This window comes from Scylla paramamosain, chromosome 1 (assembly GCF_035594125.1).
Source record: "Scylla paramamosain isolate STU-SP2022 chromosome 1, ASM3559412v1, whole genome shotgun sequence".
NCBI lineage: Eukaryota > Metazoa > Arthropoda > Malacostraca > Decapoda > Portunidae > Scylla > Scylla paramamosain.
The window spans coordinates 9,771,740-9,795,000 of record NC_087151.1 but is presented as its reverse complement, the minus strand read 5'-3'; the positions used below and the strand labels follow the sequence as shown (position 1 = coordinate 9,795,000).

General features: G+C 40.3%; 1 protein-coding gene across 1 annotated transcript in view; it reads right to left on the bottom strand.

Annotated features, from left to right (window-relative positions):
* Window positions 1-23,261, bottom strand: part of LOC135099821 (dehydrogenase/reductase SDR family member 6-like) — a 158,395-nt gene that overhangs the window by 101,698 nt on the left and 33,436 nt on the right. The window contains exon 2 of the mRNA XM_064002386.1: window positions 353-472. The gene's annotated coding sequence lies outside the window, so the exon portion shown is untranslated. The remainder of the gene's footprint in view (window positions 1-352; window positions 473-23,261) is intronic.

The following is a 23,261-nucleotide window of genomic DNA, read 5'->3' as shown; positions in this document are numbered from 1 at the left end:
ATTACCATAGAAATCCATAATTATTTTCTCACCATTAAAAAAAAAAAAAAAAAAACTATTCTTCCATCATGAACAATACCACCACCACCACCACCACCACCGCTTATAACCACAGAGATTCAGTGAGGAGGAGGAGACGACGAATACAGTCGCCCCTCAGTGACAACGAAGTAAGGCACTGAACACACACCCTTTAAGGCGGCTCTCGTTTCCCTCCCTCGCGCCACTCAGCATAAGAATGACGCGTCCAACACAGCAACCCACCCACCCACCTCCCCCACGCTTACTCCTTACTCCACGGCGTTTAATTATCTACAGCTTATCAATGAGTCTGCGGAGAGAGTTTACTGACCCAGATACTGCCTCTGACTCTTCTTGCCGTCCATGTTCTTGCCTCTGTCTCATATCCGGGTGGTTTTGTCAGGTGTTGGTGCTCGTTTGATGTCTTCCGCTTGTCACTCAGAAGGCATACCTAGAGGGAGAAGATGGGGGTTATTAGATATGTCCGATATGTTGTGTAATGTTTGTTGGTTATTAAATGTGTGAGTGTTTGGATCAAAAAAGGTTACTTGTTTCGAAAAATTCCACCATTTGAAAGGATTTATTTATTTACGAAATATCAAATAAGAAGTAGGAAGCGGGAAACAGGAAATATTGCATGGTATTTGTTGATTTTTAAATTAGTGTGTGCTTGAATTATAAATGTCAGATGTTTAAGAAAAATTCAGAATTTAAAAGCTATTATTAGGATATCAGATAAGAAGCAGGAAACGGAAGAACAAGGAAAAAAAAAAGAGAATGATGAAGAAAGAAAAATAACCAAGAGACAATTAATTTTACATCTGATCCACACAATATATTTCTTTAAGGAACTCAGGTTATACAGAGAAAAACAAATAAAGGGAAATAAAGTCAACCTTTTCAAGAATGTTGTATTCAAGGTATAGATTAAAAAGTAACTTCTAGATAATAATGATAACAATGTGACCTTTAGTGGGTTGTTTGTAATTTCCTGAGTGAACATAAATATTTACGAAGCATGTTTATGTATCAGTTAACATGTCATTTAGCTTAAAACATCATTAAATTCAGGATCATTCCAGTACAGGAGAGTGCAACAGGTAAACACAGCAGTTAAACACTATATGTAAGTAAGTATATTAGGGCAGCACGGCAGGTGAGTATAACAACAGGTAAGAATAACAGGTAAACGCAGCAGGGAAGGACAGTATATAACAGATAAACACAGCAGGTAAGCACAACAAAATGAATAGAAAAGCTAAACACAACAGATGAGCACAATAATTACTAGCAGCATCAAAAGACAAGAATAACAGCAACACTGGCTAGCATAGTCCCACACCCATATGCATATAACATAGAACTGGTAAACAGAACAGGATGAACACAGCAGATAAACACGTGTAATGACAACACAAACGCAAAAAAAGAAAAAAAAGTCTAGCATAATACCCCCGCCCCCCCCCACACACACACGTAAGTATTTCCACAGGTAGGTCGTCCTGCCAGGTGTCTGTTTTCGCCCCGCAGCGCTGCTCCGCCAAACTCACACAACTCAAGAGCTAAACTTTCGCATATCTAATTTCTACCTGATGAAGACGCTTACCGTGTCTGTGAGGATGTGTGTGTGTGTGTGAACATAAGAACATAAGAACATAAGAAATAAGGGAAGCTGCAAGAAGCGACCAGGCTTACACGTGGCAGTCCCTGTATGAAACACTCCTACCTATTTCCATCTGTTATCCCCATCCATAAACTTGTCTAATCTTCTCTTAAAGCTCTCTAGTGTCCTGGCACTAACTACATGATTACTGAGTCCGTTCCACTCATCTACCACTCTATTTGAGAACCAATTTTTTCCTATCTCCTTCCTAAACCTAAATTTTTCAAGCTTGAACCCGTTATTTCTTGTTCTACCTTGGTTGCTGATCCTAAGAATTTTGCTTACATCTCCCTTGTTATAACCCCTATACCACTTAAAGACTTCTATCAGGTCCCCTCTTAACCTACGTCTCTCTAGAGAATGTAAATTTAACCGCTTCAACCTCGCTTCGTAAGGAATACTCCTCATCCCCTGGATCCTTTTAGTCATTCTCCTCTGTACTGATTCTAATAGACCTATATCTTTCCTGTAATGTGGGGACCAGAACTGCACAGCGTAGTCTAGATGAGGTCTGACCAGCGCCAAGTATAACTTTAATATTACTTCCGGCCTTCTACTTTTAACACTCCTAAAAATGAATCCTAGTACCCTATTTGCCTTGTTTCTGGCTTCTATGCATTGTTTCCCTAGACGGAGTTCAGAGCTAACTATAACTCCTAAATCTTTCTCGTACCCTGTACCTACCAGAGTTTGGGTGTTTAATGTGTACCTAATGTGTGTGTACCTAATGTGTGTACCTAATGTGTGTGTGTGTGTGTGTGTGTGTGTGTGTATATATGTCTGTGTGTGTGTGTTTGTGTGTGTTAAGCCTTACATTTCATCATCTGAAGATGTTATTTATATACTAATGATAGAATTGTATTGCAATGAGAAGAGATAAAAGTGAACATTACACGGGGTTATAATTATTATTATTATTATTATTATTATTATTATTATTATTATTATTAACAGTAGTAGTAGTAGTAGTAGTAGTAGTAGTTGTTGTTGTTGTTGTTGTTGTTGTGGTACGAAAAAAAATGGTAGAATGTAATATTTCTCAAAGTACAGGTTGCTATTCCCTTCATCTATCTCTTCCACACACACACACACACACACACACACACACACACACACACACACACACACACACACACACACACACACACACACTTGTCAGGTAGAAGGTTTGGAGGAAGTAATCAACAGAAGGACCTCCTCCCTCTTTAATATCTTCGCTATGACTAATATGGAGAAGTTTCTTGCCTCTCTCCCCCGGCCCTCTCTCTCTCTCTCTCTCTCTCTCTCTCTCTCTCTCTCTCTCTCTCTCTCTCTCTCTCTCTCTCTCTCTCTCTCTTACCGGTTTTTTATATCTATTTTCTCTCTTCACAGTTGCCGTCTATTTTTTTTCATTTTTTTCCTTATACATATCATTGTTTTACATGTTTTTTTTTTTGGCTTCTTCTTTCTTTGCATGGTTACTTTGTTTTCTCTTATCTTTTTCTTTTACCGCCTTTTTCCCCTAGCTGTTCTTCTTTCACAGTCTGTCTTTATCTCCTATTTGTAACTCGTATAAGTAGCAGCATTAGTATCAGTATTAGCAAAAGCATCATTACCATTAGTAACTGTTAACTGATGTGGTGTTACTAATAATTAAGTATATGAACGTGCAAAAAAAAAAAAAAAAAAAAAAAAAAAAAAAAAAAAAAAAATTATATATATATATATATATATATATATATATATATATATATATATATATATATATATATATATATATATATATATATATATATATATATATATATATATATATATATAAACAAAAGAGTAGATTAATTCATATACATCTACGCACACAAAAGACAAAAACAAAAATAAAAGTATGCCGTATAGATGAATAATGAACGTTAGTATGTGAAATAACACGAATTAACAAAATAACAACAAAGTGTAAACTCGTGAGGAGCAGAGGCACGTAAAATCAGAGTTAGGAATATAGTTAAAAATGTATGTATAATTATATATTCCGAAAGTTTTGAAGCGAGGAAATGAGAGAGAGAGAGTGAGAGAGAGAGAGAGAGAGAGAGAGAGAGAGAGAGAGAGAGAGAGAGAGAGAGAGAGAGAGAGAGAGAGAGAGAGAGAGAGAGAGAGAGAGAGAGAGAGAGGTGGGGAACAAAAGGAAATAGCGATAAACAGAAGAAGCCATTTTAATTGGACGAATTTGTAACAATGAAGAAATGACGATGACATTGTTGAGGAATAGGAGTTGGAGTAGGAGGAAAAATATGATAATGGATAAAGTATAAGTAAGGTAAAAGGAGTGGAAGAGGACGTGGGAGGAAAACATGGTGACTAGGAGGAGGAGGAGGAGGAGGAGGAGGAGGAGGAGGAGGAGGAGGAGGAGGAGGAGGAGGAGGACCTTGTTATCCTATGCGCTACCTATGAATCTCATATTCACAAGAGAGAGAGAGAGAGAGAGAGAGAGAGAGAGAGAGAGAGAGAGAGAGAGAGAGAGAGAGAGAGAGAGAGAGAGAGAGAGAGCGCAAATATTACCAAAGACTTGCTCTCATCCCTCTCTTTTCCCACCTCTTCCCTTTCCTCTTTCTCATCGCCTCCTTAACCTTTTTCACTTTGCCTCTCCACTCTCATTCTCCCGATCCTTCAATCCTTCCGGTAAAGGCGTGGGGTTCACATAGTATCCGTATCTGAGTGCTGTAGGGTTTGTCGTCGTACGGGTCTGGCAGTAATTTTATTTGTCTCCCTTCTTTTTGTGTAGCGAGGGAGAGAGTGAGAGAGTTTGTCCCAGCCGCCGCTAGATGGTGCTGGCGGCCGAGTAACACTGATTTTTCTACGTTGCCTGTGTTTTTTTACATTTTATTTCGTGGTGAAGACATTTTTTTCTTTTTGTATATATATACATACATTTTTTTTATTACTGTTGTAGTGTGTGTGTGTGTGTGGTGTGTGTGTGTGTGTGTGTGTGTGTGTGAGGAAACTAATTGCTGCGACTATTCAAGGTTGACAAATCTGTCTGAGCAGGAGTGATAACGTTCGTGTTAAGTTTACAGTAACCAGACAAGAGAAGACTGCCACTACTGCTACCACTGCCACACTAAGGAACATAAAGGAAGAGCAGATAATAGACATAGGATAATGGAGACGAAGGCTACTATTACTACTACTACTACTATTACAACTACTACTACTACTACTACTACTACTACTACTACTACAGGCACTACCACTACCACAACCACTCTAAACTAATCACCATGCCAAGTCAAGAGTCACTTCTCCATTAGCTAAGTAGCTCCTTAAATTGATATGGGAGGACGCTGTGATTCCTCTTTCCCCTCACACGCTTCCCTTTCCTCCTCCTCCTCCTCTTCCTCCTCCTCCAGGGTAAGTAAACCGTTTCTTATCCAGTAAATAGGTAACTCGGGTCCCTGTGATGCCACCAGAGAGGAAAGAAGCTGCTCTAATGCCTTCACTTCTTTCCCCCTTTGTTTCCTCTCCTTTTACTTGCTTCCTCGCCCTCTCCTCCCACCCCGCTACCTCATCACCTTTCCTTGTCTTCTGAGTGATGCTCCCTCCCCTCCTCCTCTCTCCTCTACTCTCCCGACAACGAGGGGAATCGATAAGGGGGAGAAAAGAAAGGTTGGGTGCGGCGGTGTGTCTGAGTGCACCGCCTCGCCTCGGATGGGGGAGAGATAGACAGACAGGGTGGTGTGCCGTGTACTTGACTCAAGTTGTTACGTCACAAGGCCACGGTCTCGGGGAATCAATGCTGTCTTGTTCCTCTGTTACACTCTCGGCCGGCCAGTCAGTCAGTGGAGTGTCTTGACTTGGTACTGGTGGCAGAGTCAATTGAGTTATTGAGCGATGGGATCACGTAAACTAGACAGGCTGTAAGAGGAAGTAGTTGGTGTGTTTTCATGGTAGTTTGGCAAGGATTTTCTGTACTCTGTGACTATTTGAGGGCACTGTGTCTGACTGGTGACCGTTTGAGGAGCATATGACTGGTGACTGCTAGAAGGGTCAAAGGGATAAATTGCTGGCCATTTTAGTGTATTGTATCTGACTGGTGGTCATCTGAAGGATATTGTATCGGACTGGTGACTATGTGAGGAGCGTTTCATATGACTAGTGACTGTCTGAGAGGTGTTGTAATAATTCCTGGCTGGTGACCACTTAAGGGGCAATACTAGTGACCATTTAAGGGTATTATATTTGACTGGTGACAATCTGAAGTATATTACATTTGAGTGGTGACTGTCTGAGGAACATTTGCTGACTGGTGACTGCTTGAAGGGCGCTGCATCTAACTGGTGACCGAGAGAATGAGATAAACAGGCGAGAGTTTGCACGAGTTGGAGGAAAACATTACCAGCTGATTAGGTCCGACTCGGCAACGAAAACACGTAGATTGGTACACGTGACGGGAGCGCTCAGAATGTTGCCAGGGGTGTGTCAGTGTGTCTGTGTGTTCGTAACCTTACCTACACGTACATTCTCCCTGCGTATGTAGATCTCCAGTACGTGTTGCCGTGAAGTTAGCCGAGTCTCCAAACGCGTAGTGAATGTTATTGTCGCTACGTTGAGGTACAGAGATTCAGGTGAAGCTTCTGGTAAATATTAACCCTTCTACTGCGACGCGAAACAATTAGCATCAACAGAAGCAACGCGTGACGTCTTTATAAGCATCTATAAGAAAGTTAGCGATGAGAAAGGATACATTTTGCAATTTCTTCCCAGTTCAAAGGTTGGATGTGGCTGCAGAACAAGCACAAATGTCTCAGAGTGATTGGTAATTAGGGAAAGGTGTACCAAGTGGCAGTCAAAGGGTTAACATAGCGGTAAATTGTTTTGTTGTTTTCAATTGATACTGTCTGCGTCGATTAACATGTAAACAACTTGATGTTTTGGACGGACTTCATTTTTTCTATTTTTTTTTATTTTTTATTTTTTTCTTTTCTTTTTTTTTTTTTTTTTTTTTCTATGCAAGAGAGAATCCGTGCAAGGGCAACGAAAAATGTCCACTTAGGTTCCAGTTCCTTCGAAAAGTCTGAATGCAAGTCCGAGGTTACATTATGAAGTGTCTTGAAACTTGATGTTGTAATTTATTAGAAGGATAAATTCAGATTATTCAGTATTTGTGAATGGATCTTACATTGGTTGGGAGACACCATCTAGTAATATTATAGTTTTATGGGAATATTTTTTTTTTTTTTATCGATTGAAACTATACTGCATTATACATGTAGTAATATTCGTCCTGTTGCACAGATTCGCTTTATAAGTCAATGGTAAATATTCAAAAGAGCCTCAAGTAAGTATTATTATGTAGGAAAGTACATTTGTTTCCGTTTTTACCTCCATAGATAATCGGTTTATAAAAGAAGGAAAAATCAGAAACAAATGTTTTAGAAATATACTAATGATAATGATCACACACACACACACACACACACACACACACACACACACACACACACACACACACACACAACATTAATGCATCGTTCCAAGCATCAGTCTTGAAGAGCCAAGGAATGAAAGCTATTGGATTCTTTGATGTACAGAGTCACCGCAGGCCTCTGTCAGCGGCAGCCGGTTCCTCTATACTGGCGGTGAAAGTCTATTGACATACCCAAGACAAGTAAAAGCAGGGCGGGGAGAGGAGATGCAGGGTACGGAAGGCAGAGGTATACTGCAGGCCACAGATGAGGAGCAGGGTTTAGTAAGGCAGGGCGGGTCAGGGCGTTGGGAGGGCAGGGCGAGTGAAGTCTATCTAAACAGGATAATCTTTTCTCAGGAGAGTTTCACATGTTTATATTCAGCGACATGTAAAGTGACGAGGACAGCCCAAGTTCATCCACAGTCCCGTTCCCTAAAATAAGTAGGAGATAAGACAACAGAGAGAGGACATTCTATTCTCCGATGTGTCTTGATGCTCTTCTGAAACAGTTCAAGTAGTAGGCAATAAGAAAATAGATGACACTGTTTTGAACTTGGATATTTGATCATGTCTTTTTACTGTTGTGAAATTGTATTAGTTATCCATTTTTCATAAAACAAGTTTTTCATTATTCAGTCTAGATTTCTGGATGACTTGCTCAGTCATTTGTCAGTGTTTGAAACTGAAACAGTCTATGTAATTACACTTTTGAAACTTTCCTTTATTAACAGTGAGCATTGTTCTTACGATAACACTAATGACTATACTCCTTGGCTTTAGCACTGAAAAAAAAAAAAAACTTAGAAACCATTAGTGTAATAAAATACTGTATAATGAATAAAGAATTCCATTTACTAAATTTGGCCGTAAAGGAATATACTCCTTGGCTTTAGAAATAAGAGGAACTTGAAGACCACATGTGTAATAAAGTACATTAAATAAAGAAATCCTTGTACAAAAAACTGCATGTGCACTTACACTTTTCATCTTTAGTTGCTGATATAATAACACTACTTGGCTTTGGCAATGAAGAGTTGAAAACCACTTGTGTCTACAGTGCACTGAATAAAAAAAAAAAAAATAAATAAATAAATAAAATGTACTGCCAACGCCAACGCACGATCCGTACCAACTTTTGAGCATCACCTCTATTCCGTGACTGAAACCCTCAGCCTTGCTCCTCAGTCTTCCTTTTTCCCTCCACTCAGACTTGGTGCGGCAGGCGGCAGACTACAGCATACGTACGTACATACACACATACACCGCGCTGAGAACCTAAATTGAATCTGCCTCTTGGGAAATCTTCAAATATTTTCTTTTTACGAAGCGGTACATTTTTATCATCCTTTATTCCTATTTCTGAGACTACGTGCACTATCTTCACTTGAGTAAATAGAGGGTTATATATAAGGGGAATGGAGTTAGTGTTATTGCCATTGGTTGATGCACACATCACGGGGAGGAGCTAAAGGAAGCCAAGAGAAAGAGAGCACTTAAGGGTGTGTTGAATTGTAAATGTAACTATGAATGTGTTCCTTTGAGTCAGTAAATATGTACTATGTGACTTGCAAAAGAGGGAGATCCAGTGAGAGTCTGAGCTTATGAATGGATGAGTGAGTGAAGTGAGTGAGTGAGTGAGTGAGTTAGTGAGTAGTAAGGCCGTATACAAGGAAATGAATGAGAAGTTGACTAAAGGGGTGAATGAGTAAGTCAGTCAGCATAGTCCAGGAAAAAAAAAAAATAAAGGAACGCAAGGCAGTGAGTGAGTGAGTGACTGACTAGTAAACTAACTGACTAAATGAATGATTAAGTGGATGAATAAGTGAATCAGACAGTAGACTCCAGGAAAAAAATAAAGAAACGCAAGACAATAAAGGGAGTGAATGAGAGAGAAAATTAATCAATGTGAATGAAAGAGGAATTAACTGGAAAGAAAAAAAAAAACGGACTGCCTAGATAAATAAGAAACTGAACCAGACACCAAGTTCCATCAAAGAAGGAAGAGATCACAAGGAAGGAACAAAATGAATGAATACGAATAAGAGAGGAATTAACTAAAAAAAAAAAAAAAGAAAGAAAGAAAACGGACAAAAGGACTGCCTAGATGAGTAAGATAATGAACCAGACACCAAGTTCCGCCAAAGAATGAAGAGATGGCAAGGAAGGATGTGGCCAGCGAGTCAATGAATGAATGAGTGAGTGAGTGAGAGGGGACACAGTAGAACACAGTACAGGAACCTCCCGTCTGTGCTCCCGTCTCTGCCCCACGCTGGGCCGGACGGTAGGGCGGCCGAATGCTGATAAGAATACGACCTTTCATCCGTCCACAAACAATTTTCTGGAGGTCGCGGGGGAGAATGGAATTACTCAAGGGAGGGACGTGACTTGCCGAACCTCCGATTAACGCTGCCACGGCCCTTTGATCTCCTCCTCCTCCTCCTCCTCCTCCTCCTCCTCCTCCTCCTCCTCTTCCGTCTCCTCAGCCTCTTCCTCCTCACTCCCTTTCTTTTGCCTCGTTTTCTTTCTTTTAATCATTCTCCTCTATTCTTTTTTCTCTTTTCCCTGTAAACTTCTTCTTCTTCTTCTTCTTTCTCCTCCTCGTCCTCCTCCTCCTCCTCCTCCTCCTCTTCTTCTTCCGTCTCCTCAGCCTCTTCCCCATCCTCCTCCTCCTCTTCCTCCTCCTTCGCTTCCTTCCACTTTTCAATTTTTCTCTTGCTTCGTTTTCTTTCTCTTAATCATCTTTCTCTTCTCCTCCTCCTCCTCCTCCTCCTCCTCCTCCTCCTTCTCTAGTCGTTAGGCAAATCTGGAACCTTGTCTGGTGGTAGTGATGGTGGTGGAGGAAACGTGTTATTTTATTTTTTTTATATTCTAATGTATTTCTTCTTTATTTTTTGTTTTATGTATTGCTATTACAACGCTTCCTTTACTCTTTTTTTTTTTTTGCTTATGATGATTGCGATTCAGCTAATAATACACTAGGAAAAGCATCATCACCACCATCATCACAATCATAATCAACGGTAGTAGTAGTAGTAGTAGTAGTAGTAGTAGTAGTAGTAGAGGAGAGAAGGAAGAAAAATAGAGAAGGAATGAAAATAGAAGAGGAGATGCAATAAGAAAGGGGGGAGGAGGAGGAAGAGTATGAGGAGGCAGTAGGAAAAGAAGAAGAAAAAGAAGAGCACTGCCTTTCGTATACATCCAACTAACAACAAGAGAAAGAGAAAGAGAAAGAAAAACATGTTCTCGTCCTCTTGTTCCCTTCAATGTGTGGTTTATTTTCTTAGCCTGCCTCGCCTCCCTTCTTTCATCCGACTCTCCCTCGTCTCCCTCCTTTCATTCCTCCTTCGCACTGCTTCCTGCTTCGTCTCCGCCCCGAAATTTCAAAATCCATTTCCAAAACCCATTTCCATTCCTCTCGTGCGCAACAAAATTTAACCAATAACCCAAAAGTTTCTGCTCCACTCGTTGCAACAAAGGCAAGAATTCAATTTCCATTTGATATTCGTTGAGATGGCGGGGCTGTGCCGAGGGCGGCGGCGGCGGCGGCGGCGAAGGGGGGGGCGGCGGCGGCAGCGGCGGCGGCGGCGGCGGAGACGGTAAGGGTGGCGGTGGCAGCGGCGGCGGCGCGGGTGGTGGTGGTGGTAGTGGTGGTATTAGTGGTAGTAGTTATGTGGTATTGGTGGTAAAAGAGCAAGATACCTGGAAACCAAGATAATGGTAAAAGAAAGTGGAAGGAAGGAAGGAAGGAAGGAAGGAAGGGAGGGAGGAAGAAGGTAGGAAGGAAGGAAGGAAGGAAGGAAGGAAAGAAGGAAAGGAATAGAAGGAAAGGAAGAAAGGACCAGGGCGAAGGAGGTGGAGGAGGAGGAGGAGGAGGAGGAGGAGGAGGAGGAGGAGGAGGAGGAGGATGAGGAGGAGGAGGAAGAAGAGGAGTGGGAGGATGGGGAAGGTAAAATCGATAAGGAGGGTGAAGGAGATGTTTATTTTGTGCTGGAGGAATAATGTTGAAGGAATGACGATGATAATGATGGCGATGGCACTGGCGGTGGCGATAATGATGACGATGATGATGTGGACTATAATGATGATAGTGATAACAATGAGAGGGGCGATTACTGATTCAAGGCACAGAGGCTTGCGAAAAAAAAAAAGGGGAAGGAGAGACTATGGAGAATAAACCAATGAGGAAGAAGAAGAAGAAAAAAAAAATAAATAAAAGGTAACAAACATGCTACAAAACAGGAGGATCAGGAGGAGGAGGAAGGCAGTTAAAAGGAACCCCAACCCTAAGAAAGGAGGAGGAGGAGGAGGAGGAGGAGGAGGAGGAGGAGGAAGAGGACGAGAAGGAGCCGGAGAAGGAAGAGAAGTAGGAGGAGGAGGAGGGAGGAGAAGAAGAAGAAGAAAATAAGCGAAACTCAAGAACACAACACAAAGCCGCAAGAGAAGCAGCAAGAAGCCACCAGCCCTACACGTGGCGGTGGAGGAGGAAGGGAGGAGGAGGAGGAAGAGGAAGACAGCACCCTCATCCTTGTGCTCTCCCTCGCTGCTTGTCTTCCAGGTAACCTCCATCGACCTGTTGACTACTCGCCTCTCATTTTCTTCCGTCACACCGCCTCCTTGTGACGTCACTGGGGCAAGACACCGAAAAGGAAGCGACGCAGGTGGAGCTGAGGATGTTTCGTGCGTGTTGTGAAGAATAAAGGAAGTTGAAAGCAATAAAAAAATAAGAAAAGAACAATACAGAAGAAAAGTGTAGATAAATATATAGATAGATAGATACAGAGAGAGAGAGAGAGAGAGAGAGAGAGAGAGAGAGAGAGAGAGAGAGAGAGAGAGAGAGAGAGAGAGAGAGATGAGAGAGAGAGAGAGAGAGAGAGAGAGAGAGAGAATTAATGTAGTGTCCCCTAATATATATAAAACGCTTACATTCCGTTTTCTCTCATCCTTCCATGCGCATGACTTTACTATGTAGTAATTTATTCTCTGTTGTCATGAAGTAATGCAGCTGTCTCTTTATCTTCGTTGCTATAATATAAATAAAAGAAACAAGTAAAGGAGAAAAAAAAATAAAATAAGCTTCTGTCTACTGATTATTCATCTCTCCTTTCCTTTTCCACGTACAGGCATTTCTTAAGGTAAACCAAGACGTATTAAAACAAGAAAAATGTAAACGAAAAAAACAAAAACAACGGATAATAAGTAAGAAAAAGCACACAAGTTAGACTTCTATCCACTAGTGATAATTTCTCTATTCTTTTGTTTTCCGACTTGACAATAATAAGAATTAAACAACAAAGCCGCAAAACAAGTGAATGTAAATAAAACACAAATACAAAGAATAAAATAAAAGAAAACACTTAAAAAAAAATATGTGTAACTTGCATCTATTCATAACTCATTTCTTCTTTTCTTTTCCCTGCGTAAAAAAAAAAAAAAAAATAATAATACAGCTCATTGAAACAGGTGGACGAATAGAAAAAAAAATAAAAAAAAAAATCAGACGTCCATATCCACTAACAATTACATAATTTTTCTCTCTCCTCTCCTACGTAAGAATATAACTAGAATACAGCTGGCAGAAACAAACCCCAGTACAGTAAAACGAAACAAGTGAATCATTCCAGAAGGTACAAAGGTTCAGAAATCGTAAATTCCTGCTACCTTTTAGTACAAATTAAGAACGTTAACATACGAGTATACATTAGCGAGCTGAATTAATGCGGGGAAGGTAGAGAATTGTATACTAAATACTTGAGAGAAAGTACTGATTTCCGGCACTGTTCCAAGAGAGAGAGAGAGAGAGAGGAGAGAGAGAGAGAGAGAGAGAGAGAGAGAGAGAGAGAGAGAGAGAGAGAGAGAGAGAGATTTAAGGTTGCTGGTGGATGGGGAAAGGTTGAGGCAAGTTTAATCGCGTGGCCTTCGCTACTGCCGCCGTCCCCGCCGCTGCCGCTGCGGGAGAGACCCAGACCCAGGAGGTGGTGGGTGGAATGTCAACGGAAGATATGAAAGCCACACACAGACCCGCGCACAGTAATTACGTCTCAAAGCCTTCCACTGTTCCACTTTAGGCTTAGACGACAATAATAACTTTCTTTCTCTCTCTCTCTCTCTCTCTCTCTCTCTCTCTCTCTCTCTCTCTCTCTCTCTCTCTCTCTCTCTCTCTCTCTCTCGTCTTTTTATTCCGGAAGAAGTTTGAGTTAGAGAGAGAGAGAGAGAGAGAGAGAGAGAGAGAGAGAGAGAGAGAGAGAGAGAGAGAGAGAGAGAGAGAGAGAGAGAGGAGGGGCATTGAACAGGTAGTGTGTAAGTATGTTTGGAGGCTAGTGTGTGTCTGTGTGTGTGTGTGTGTGTGTGTGTTAATACATTCTCTCTCTCTCTCTCTCTCTCTCTCTCTCTCTCTCTCTCTCTCTCTCTCTCTCTCTCTCTCTCTCTCGTAACCTTGAGGGGCATGATAATTAAGACAGCGGCGAGGTAATCGAAGACGCCTGGTGATGAAGCGTCTCGACCTTCTGTTCTCTTTCACATTCTCATTGACTCGCCCTTCCTTTAATCACTCAGTTTCCTTCCAGTTCTTTGACCCCCCTTAACTTCCTTCCGGTTTAGTCTGGAGAAGGGAGTCCTAATATTACCCATTATTCTGTATATTCAAAGACATAATTTTCGAGTGGGATTTAGGTGACTGCCATGTTTGTAATCATCCTATTCACACTCGCTCACATCGGCTTTCTTTTTTTAATCACTTAAGATTGCCCCTTGCACTGTACGTTAATTTAAAGACAATTTCCGTATGAGATTTGTGTAACGTTTTTGGGATTTTTGTAATCATAATATTTGCATAGTTCATCTTCACACCCTCTCATACTGACTCTTCTTTCTTTAAGGACTTAACTTTCCTCGAGTTTAGTTTGAAGGAAATCTTGGTATTGTTCATTGTGGCGCACATTCAAGGACATCATTTCCGTGTGGCACTAAGCTACTTTGTGAGATGTTTTAATCATCATATTAGCATAGTTAAATAGAAAACCGTTTTTCTTTGAAAACGTGAAGAAGCAGGTTTTATGACTGCTCACATAAAAAAAAAAAAAAAACACGTTCCTGCGCTTATTGATGAAAGATAATGCGTAATTTTTATGTTATGTATGAATAAAGTACAACTCGTTTCGTATTATCATTCAGAGACGTCTTCAACATTCAGTAATTGTTATCGGCACAGACATGAGACAAACACGCCACTTATTTTATTACTGAATAAGTTAACACATTTTTTATTTCTATCTTTTTCTTTTAATATGAATGAATATTTTTTTTATAGAAGCATTCAAAAAAAATTTTTTTTTAACTAAGATTCATTGCTATGGATACAGCTAAGAATTTCTTATGCTCCTTAAGAAAAACAAAACAAAAATAAAATAAAGACTGAACGAGTCAGGAGACTCATGCTGGAGCAGAAATGCCAGATACTGTAATCTACTACGTTTTGCCAGGTCTCCAAAATGTAGAATATTATGATATTCCTACTTAAACCTGAGTTACCTTACTAATTTCTTCCAGTTCCTATATTTCATTCCAAGCCAAATAGCAGACATCTTTCTGTATTCACCTTTAGTTCTCTTGCTTCTTAGATCGATAAATCTTTCAAACAACTTCTGCTAAATATAACGGGGAGGAGAAGGAAGAGGAGGAGGAGGCACTTAAGATGAAAGAAAGAATTAGACATCTCTCTACCAAGCTAAGGTAAGAATTCTCATTTCTTATGTAACAGGAGCTCTGGTCAAGGTCAACAAAAAAAAAAAAAAAGAAAAAAAGAAAATGGCCCACTGAAGATGCCAGTTCCCCAGCTGTTTCTTTTCCGCAACAAATTTGATAATGATTGTAAAGTAACGAGGTAAATACCGTAAAGAGTGGTTAATTTTCTGTGTGAATAGAAAACTAAGGGGAAAAAAAGTACAGCTCTGTCGCGCCACAAAAAGTGAATAGAAAAAGAGTACCAATCCGGCTGACCAACTTAGTTCTGGTGTACTTTGCAGTAAAAAACATGAGATTCAGGTCGGGTTAGTGCATGGCGCCCTGAATACTGTCAAGGACGAGGGAGGGCAAGGTGAAGAGGGGGAGATGCATTCATGGGTCCATGCAGCGGCTCCCCTAACCTGTTCTGAGGGAGCTGCAGGTTCCTGACTCACCTGACGCGGGAACCTGAACCAGATCAAGTATTCTGAATCGTCTTGCTCTTTCATGACGACTTGTTCTCTCATGACTTGTTCGCTCATCACACTACTCTCAATGGCCATGGAGATAATTGGTCAGGTTCTCATGGTTGTCCTTCCCACTAGTGATGCAGGATATTTGTTAGGCTATCAGTAGAATAAGAATACCCTTGAAAAGCCCAATGATGTCAACTAGAAGGTGTTGAAATTAGTCTGGTTCTCGTGGTTGTCCTTTCCATTAACCTTTTTACTGCTTGACAATTTCTCCTTTCATCATCAGCAGCTTTTGAGACACTGTTTTTGTATGAAGTTCGCTGAAAAATTTCCTTTGTCCACCTAAAGATGAAATCAGTTTCTTATTCTCCCTCTCTCGTCTCCTCCGTCTCAGTTCAAATAATTTTCATAAAGCTGTTGATGTTAGCGATGATGTAGAATATATGTTAGGTTAGGTTAGGTTAGGTTAATTTTCATAAAGTTTGGTTTTTCATAAAGTTAGGTTGATTTTCACAAAGTTAGGTTAGGTTAATTTTCATAAAGCTGTGGATGTTAGCGAAGGGCATCCATAGCACTACAAGATTAATGATGTAGAATATATGTTAAACTATCAGTAGAATAAAAAAAAAAAAAAACTTTCAAAACTTCATTAATGTTCACCACAACTTGTTAAAATCAATTAAGACGCCGGAACGTTTAAGAATACGATGAACTGCGAAAAAAATAAACAAAAAGAAGAAGGGAAGGAAGAAAATTAAGTTGATCAAAAGAAAATGGTTATAATGCTAAAGGGAGAAGGGCATCCATAACAATACAAGATTAATGATGTAGAATATTTGTTAAACTATCAATGAAATCAAGAGAACACCTTTGAAAACTCCAATTATGTCCACTACAACTAGTTAAATTTTGTTAAGTCACAGGAAAGAACATCTGAGAATACGGTTTCAGATCACGACCTAAGGAGGGAGGTTCAGGTGACTGATAATGAATACAGCATTTCAGAATTCGCAGTAAGCTTAAAAATGGACAAACTGAATAAATAAAATAGACATGTCCAAACCACCTCAGTCTCACTTTGTCCCCAGACCGACATGCGTGTGTTGCGCCTCTGACAGTAAGAAACTCACTACGTCAATTAATTAACAGTCGACGATTTTACTGAACAAAAATACGTAAAGCTTCACCAAAAGATCAGAGCCACTCAAATACTCCTCTTCCTGTCGGCGGTGTCTCAATACCACACAGTAAACTTGACCTGCACTACTTCATTAATCTTTTCAGCGCCATGCTCGTCCTTTGTAAACATTGAGCGCACTGTGAAATAAAAATGCTTCCAGGGACACAAAAAGAATAGTGTAGATGGTTATTTATTTATTTTTCTAGGATAGACAAGTATTTTGAGAGACTAAAAGTACAAATATGTGTGTAAAAAACATTGTGTAAATTGCTTGCATGAACAAAGAGAGTGGGAATATAAATTAATAGCGTAAGAAGTTAATTTTGTTCTTTCTAGAATAGAGAAGTATTTTAAGAGATTATAATATAAAAAATAATGTCTAGAAAAAATTGTGTATATTGGTTGAAATCAATACACTGAAAAAAAAGCCTGTTGGCGGCTAATTTTACTTTTTTTTTTTTTTTTTTACGGTAAAGAAGTGCTTTGAGAGATTAAGAGAACATACAAGCGTCTAAACAAATTATGTGTAAGGTCAGTTTTGTTCTTTCTATGATAGATAAGATCAAAAAATGAATTCTTTTAAGGTAAAAAATGTTTGAGAGACTAAGAGTACATAAAAGCATCTGAAAAATAATGTGTGAGGTTAATTTTGTTATTTTGTGGTACTGACGCATTTCAGGAGACTGTGATACATTACAATCAACGAGTCAAAAAAAATTACAGGTGATCACAGGAAAACTTGTATGGTCTGAAAGGAAGCCGTAGCAGACAAAGGTTGTCCGGAACACAGACACAGCCAATAATTCACTCAGGTGGGCTTCATCTTCCCGGAGCGACAGTGACTCACCCTGAAGGCCTCGGGCGGGCGGGAGGATGGAAAGAATGGGGATCGACCACGTAAACAATCTCTCCAGGAAAAGCCTCGTCTCTTCGGCTCCAAAATGTTGGCTCAGCTCCTTACTGGCGCTGGGAAATTAGTTTTGTTATTGACGCGGCCCGAGGCGTCCAGTGCACCAGGAAGCCTCCACCTTCTCTCTCTCTCTCTCTCTCTCTCTCTCTCTCTCTCTCTCTCTCTCTCTCTCTCTCTCTCTCTCTCTCTCTCTCTCTCTCTCTCTCCTCCTCCTCCTCCTCCTCCTCCTCCTCCTCCTCCTTCTCCTCGAATCTTACTCCTCACTCTCCATTTGTTTCTCTTCTAACCAATGCACCACGAGGCCTCCACCTTCTCCTTCTTCTCTTCTTTACTCTCAATTTAAATCCACTTCCACGAATCTTAATCTTTTTTTCTCCATTTACTTGCCTTCTTCTTCTCCTATTCAGTGCACCACAAGGTCTCCACCTTCCCTCCCTTCTCTTCACTCTCTCTCAATTCCACTCCTCCTCCTCCTCTTCATCCTCCTCCTCCTCCTCCTCCTTTCTCGAATCTCACTCCTCTTTCTCTATTTGTTTGTCTTCTTCTCCTATCCAGTGCACCACGAGGCCTCAACCTTTCCTCCTTTCTATTCTTCATTTTCTCAATTCCACTCCTCCTTGATTCTTTCTGCCTGCTCTCTCTCTCTCTCTCTCTCTCTCTCTCTCTCTCTCTCTCTCTCTCTCTCTCTCTCTCTCTCTCTCTCTCTCTCTCTCTCTCTCTCTCTTCCTTTTTTATTAATTCTTCTCCTACCCAGCGCACTAGGAGGCCTCAACCTTCTCTCTGTTTTCTTCATCACTCACTCAGTTCATCTCCTCCTCCTCCTCCTCCTCCTCCTCCTCCTAGATTCTTACTACTTCCTTTCAGTTCGTTTTTAGATTTATTCTTCTTTTCCTCCATTCTTACTTTTATTACTTCACTTATACCTCTCATCTTCACCATCTCTCTTTTTTGTATTTTTTGTCTATCTCTTTCTAAATTCTTTTACTTTGTCTCTTTTCGTTTGTTATGACAATTTGCCCTTTCCCTTCTCAACTTTTCTTTTCCCTTACTTTCTTTTGTTTGCCTCAATTTCTCTCTCTCTCTCTCTCTCTCTCTCTCTCTCTCTCTCTCTCTCTCTCTCTCTCTCTCTCTCTCTCTCTCTCTCATTTTCTGTGTGTGTGTGTGTGTGTGTGTGTGTGTGTGTGTGTGTGTGTGTGTGTGTGTGTGTGTGTGAGAGAGAGAGAGAGAGAGAGAGAGAGAGAGAGAGAGAGAGAGAGAGAGAGAGAGAGAGAGAGAGAGAGAGAGAATAAATAAAAGTATTTCTTATGATTTTCCTCATCTGTAACTTTCCCTAAGGGTTGCCTCCTTAATTAGTATAACGGGGAAGGTGCGCTCAGGTGTTCACAAGGAATGCTACTACAGGGAGGGGAGTAGGAGGAGGAGGAGGAGGAGGAGGAGGAGGAGGAGGAGGAGGAGGAGGAGGAGGAGGAGGAGGAGGAGGAGGAGGAGGAAGAGGAAGAGGAAGAGGAGGCGGAGGAGGAGGAGGGGGAGGAGGACGAGGAGACTGAATGAAGAGGAAGTTATGATGGAATAATATATATATATATATATATATATATATATATATATATATATATATATATATATATATATATATATATATATATACATACATATATATATATATATATATATATATATATATATATATATATATATATATATATATATATATATATATATATATATATATATATATATATTCGAACTAAAAACAACAAAGTAAAACTGATGAAATGGTGAAATAATCATTAAAAACTCAAAAGAAGACAAATTTTGAACGTTCAAGTAGAAAAATCATAAAAAAAAAGATAAGGAGAGGAAAGAGGGAGGGGGAAAGGAAAAAATATAAAACATGAAAAAAAGTGAAGATAAATAGTAATAAGGAAAGAAGGAAGAAAGGGAGGAAAAATAAGCTAATGAAAAGAAAATAGTTATACTGATAAAAGGAGGACGTGAAGAAAAATTATGGATAGAGAGAGTAAACAAGGAAAATCAAGGGAAGAAAAAAATGGAAGAGGAATAAAGGGAGAAACAAGTGAGGAAAGAGACTAGAAGAAAACTTAGAAGATGAAGAGGCAAGAAGGAAATAACCAAGAAAAAAAAGAGAAAATAGAGAAAAAGAAAGCGAGAAAGGGAAATAAATAAAAAATGAGAAGGATGAGAAAATGAATAGATGAAAGAAAGAAAGAGAGGAGGAAAGGAGGAGAAATTGAAAGAAGGAAGAAGAAAACAAGGAAAGAAACCAAATAGGACAAGAATTAAGAAAAAAAAAAAACCGAGAAGGACGGAAAAGAGGAATGGATGAAGGAAAGGAGGAAAGGAGGAAAGGAGGAGTTGAAGGAAGGAGGGAGTGGGAGGGGGGTAGATGGGAGAGTGACACTGATATATGAGACAACTTTAGCTGTGGAGATATTTAATTAAACGTGTTGTGCTGGGCCTGGTAAATATTATTATTACACTGTATAATTATGAAGGTTGTGACCGGCTCCGTGTTCGTGTGTGTGTGTGTGTGTGTGTGTGTGTGTGTGTGTGTGTGTGTGTGTGTTTTGCTGTCTGACATTAGACTTTCTGCTACTTTGTTTGTTTTCCTTTATGTCAGTCTAGTCATCTGGGTGTTGTTTGTATGTTTGGTTGTCTATCTAGATGGGTGGATGAATATTTTCCCGTCTGTCTGTTTGTCTGTCTGTCTGTCTGTCTGTCTGTCTGTCTGTCTATCTGTTAATGTGTGTGTGTGTGTGTGTGTGTGTGTGTGTGTGTGTGTGTGTGTGTGTGTGTGTGTGTGTGTGTGTGCCTGTTTCTGCGTCTGTCTGTCTGCTTATCTGTCTGTTTCGATGAATGGATGGTTGAGCATCTGGCCGTCTGTCTGTCTGTCTGTCTGTCTGTCTGTCTGTCTGTCTGTCTGTCTGTATGTATGTCTGTCTATCTACCTGTCTGTCTATCTAATTGCACGAACGAATGCTTGTTTGTTCATATTTGTTTTTTTATTCTTTTTTCATTCTTTGTTCTGCTTAATTATGAAAAAAAAAGTTTCAGTGTTGTATACTTATATGACGCACTACTCTCTCTCTCTCTCTCTCTCTCTCTCTCTCTCTCTCTCTCTCTCTCTCTCTCTCTCTCTCTCTCTCTCTCTCATCAACGGCGGCCATTTTGTTGAGCCTCCATTGTACACTCGGCATAAACAGTCACTCTCATTTTCTCCATTACCTTTATTTCCGAATGTATATATATATATTTTTTTTCCGCCATTGTTATTTTTCTCTCTTTCTCTCTCTCTTATTTGTTCGTTGGCTATTGTTGTTATTGTTATTATTATTGTTGTTGTTGTTGTTGTTGTTGTTGTTGTTGTTGTTGCTATCATTACTATTACTACATTTTTATTTATTGTTTTCCTTCTCATCCTCCTCTTCCTTATTATCATCATCATTATCATCGTCCCATCTTTGCTGAGACAGAGAGAGAGAGAGAGAGAGAGAGAGAGAGAGAGAGAGAGAGAGAGAGAGAGAGAGAGAGAGAGAGAGAGAGAGAGAGAGAGAGAGAGAGAAAATTGTCCCATCATCCTCTCTCTCTCTCTCTCTCTCTCTCTCTCTCTCTCTCTCTCTCTCTCTCTCTCTCTCTCTCTCTCTCTCCCTCCTCCTCCTCCTCCTCCTCCTTCCTTCCTTCCTTCCTTCCTTCTCCTCCTCCTCCTCCTCCTCCTCCTCCTCCTCCTCCTTCCTTCCTTCCTTCCTTCCTTCCTTCCTTCTCCCCTCCTCCTCCTCCTCCTCCTCCTCCTCCTCCTCCTCCTTCCTTCCTTCCTTCTCCAAGTCTTCATTCATCTCAGGTGTCACCAAGCAGCGGAATAAATGGCCTCAGGAATACTCGAAAACCTCTTAAAAGCACACTAAGTATACACTGGCAGGCTACAGAATGGTTTATCAGCGGCACTATATAATCAAGATGTTGCGTCGCATTTCTTTTTAAATCACTACCGCTTCCTTTTTTTTTTTTTTCTATTGTAAACACTTGTACTATTGTTTTACTCTCCCTCCATTTAGTTAGTACTATTATTTTACTCTACCTAAATTTCAGTAGCACCATCACATGACCAAGATGTTGCGACGCCTTTCTTCTTTACGTTATTATCACTATCCTGGAAACCTTCAAAACTAGCCAGTGAGGTAAGTGGGCGTCAGACCTTTAGTGAGCTGCTTCCTTTGTAATCACCAGTCGTGGTTAAGTGTTTTAGAGATATACAAGTGACTTGTACACTTCTTAGTAATGACAATTCAGGAATCCGCCAACAGACGACAGAGCAGTCGCCATATTTGTTTAAAAGCTTGCCAATGGACACGATGCTCTATACATAATAAATCTGACAGAAGCATGTAAGTACTCTAGTTGCCAAGCTGGTATGTAAGCTGGCTGATAACAGGAAAGTTCACTCTTTCTTAATATGGCTGAGGAAGGCGCTCTGTATTACAGTCGATGAGCTGGTTTGCGTGTTTATCAATAGAGGATGGTTTTACTCTTTCCCAGTCTGACGGAAGGCTCTCTAGTCCCCAAGCTAGTGTGTAAGCTTAGCAATAAAGTGCGGTATTACTCTTTCTTAAACCTTTTCACCGCTGTGGTTGTCTTTTGTTAACAATGACATCACTGTAAGAAATTGTTTGGATGGACATAATGAAAAAAAAAAAGCATATGACGTTGGTTTAATGTCTGCTGTGTTACAGTAGTACGTTTTTTAAGAAACTTGAGTGCAAGCGTGTCTTTTAACCTTTCTTTCACTGCGATATGAAACGATTAGCACCACCAAAAATAAGGCAGGGAATGTTTATAGGCACCTACAATAAGAATAAATGGGATTAAAAGAATAGATTTTGCAATTTCTACCCACTTTAAAATTGGAGGTGGCCTTAGAACAAGTAAAGATGTTTCAGAGTGATTAATAATTAATGAAAGATGTATCAAATAGCAGTTTTTGTCCTGGGAAAGACTGACTAGCAATGAAAGCGTTAAGCTGATAGGAGAAGGCTCTAGTAGCTAAGGTAGTTAGTAAGTTTTCTGATAAGGGGATAGTGACCCTAGTAGCGGCTTTTCCCTATAGATGGCGGGAGGAGCTCAAAAGTACAGTGAGTTACGAGGATTTCTATTTGTGGATCCCTTTCCCTTTATGTTCCTTTGTATAATTCTCACACTTGCTCGCCACACGGACTCTCTTTCCTCCTCCATCATTCAGTACCACTCCATTAACACCGGCACCTCTCCACCGCCTCCTTCATGCATTATACTCTATCCACTCCCCTTCTTATGGTTAATTAAAACATCTGTCTACTCCTCAACTCGACGCCTTGGTTAGTCAGCTGTATATTCTCTCTCTCTCTCTCTCTCTCTCTCTCTCTCTCTCTCTCTCTCTCTCTCTCTCTCTCTCTCTCTCTCTCTCTCTCTCTCTCTTTCATCATGTTTTCCTTTACTTCAATTTCAAGCCCATAATTGTCTCTCTTTCTGCTCCTTCTTCTCCTTCTTTAACTCTTCTCTACTATGTATCTTCCTCTTTCGTATTTCCTCTTCTTCCCCTTTCATTTTTATTCTTGTCAATTCCTTTCTCTCCATTCCCCTTGTTTCCTTTTTTCTCTCTCTCTCTCTCTCTCTCTCTCTCTCTCTCTCTCTCTCTCTCTCTCTCTCTCTCTCTCTCTCTCTCTCTCTCTCTCTCTCCTTCCACCATCCCTTCACTATCTTACTCCATCCCCTTCTCTTAACTCTATAACTCTCCGCTTCTTTTTCTATTAGAGCTCTCCCTCCGTTACCCTCTCTCTCTTCCCTCACCAGCTAGCGCTCCC